General features: G+C 46.9%; 1 non-coding gene across 1 annotated transcript; it reads right to left on the bottom strand.

Annotated features, from left to right (window-relative positions):
• Window positions 1–470: 470 nt before the first annotated feature.
• On the bottom strand, window positions 471–545 carry Trnas-uga (transfer RNA serine (anticodon UGA)). The gene has a single exon. It is a non-coding gene; the product is annotated as a tRNA-Ser (tRNA).
• Window positions 546–1,237: the final 692 nt, after the last annotated feature.

Raw genomic sequence — 1,237 nt, 5'->3', positions numbered from 1 at the left:
AGCGTTGATCATAGCAAGGTCAAGAATATTGTAGAAGACATGCACAGGCCATCGGTAGGTTCCAGCTCAGACACTATAGTGTCTAGCCACTTGGTCAACTATATCAACTCTACCCTTAGTTTCACTATAAAACTCCACAGTTTATGCAAGTTTCTTCTGAGTATTCTCAGTCACCTTACATCCAGAAAGCATGTTGCTCAGAATAATGACAATTTTTTCTGTTTTTCTTGGTGTGCCGTGAGAAGATTGTCGCCTGATTTGTAAGTGTGTTGCGTACAATGCATCGTCTCCACTTTACGCTGCAAGAGTGATCTCTTTGAGTGATCAGTGAAGCATGCCAACTAGACTTGTTCCTTTCTGTTTCAGCTCATCTGGCAGTTTCACAGAGCTCATTCATGATTACAGAATGAGATTTTCACTCTGCAGCGGAGTGTGCGCTGATATGAAACTTCCTGGCAGATTAAAACTGTGTGCCCGACCGAGACTCGAACTCGGGACCTTTGCCTTTCACGGGCAAGTGCTCTACCAACTGAGCTACCGAAGCACGACTCACGCCCGGTACTCACAACTTTACTTCTGCCAGTACCTCGTCTCCTACCTTCCAAACATTACAGAAGTTCTCCTGCGAGACATGCAGAACTAGCACTCCTGAAAGAAAGGATATTGCGGAGACAAGGCTTAGCCACAGCCTGGGGGATGTTTCCAGAATGAGATTTTCACTCTGCAGCGGAGTGTGCGCTGATATGAAACTTCCTGGCAGATTAAAACTGTGAAACATCCCCCAGGCTGTGGCTAAGCCATGTCTCCGCAATATCCTTTCTTTCAGGAGTGCTAGTTCTGCATGTCTCGCAGGAGAACTTCTGTAAAGTTTGGAAGGTAGGAGACGAGGTACTGGCAGAAGTAAAGCTGTGAGTACCGGGCGTGAGTGGTGCTTCGGAGGCTCAGTTGGTAGAGTACTTGCCCGCGAAAGGCAAAGGTCCCAAGTTCGAGTCTCGGTCGGGCACACAGTTTTAATCTGCCAGGAAGTTTCATCATTCATGATGTTCTGTAAGGGCGACGCGCCTGACAGCTGCTGTAGCTGCTGTTGTGTAAGAGAACTATTAGCCGTGCATGTGCAGCAGCAGTGTAGGTGGGGGACTTCCAACAGTAGAATATTTTACTCTGTAGCTTCCCAATGTCACTCCATAGGTCTGCATATCACCAGTCTGTATAAAATGGAAAGCGGTTCTGATATAAA

The sequence above is a fragment of the Schistocerca gregaria genome, chromosome 2 (assembly GCF_023897955.1).
Source record: "Schistocerca gregaria isolate iqSchGreg1 chromosome 2, iqSchGreg1.2, whole genome shotgun sequence".
NCBI classification, from domain to species: Eukaryota; Metazoa; Arthropoda; class Insecta; order Orthoptera; family Acrididae; genus Schistocerca; species Schistocerca gregaria.
Note: the sequence above shows the minus strand (reverse complement) of the source record. Positions and strands in the feature narration are given on the sequence as shown.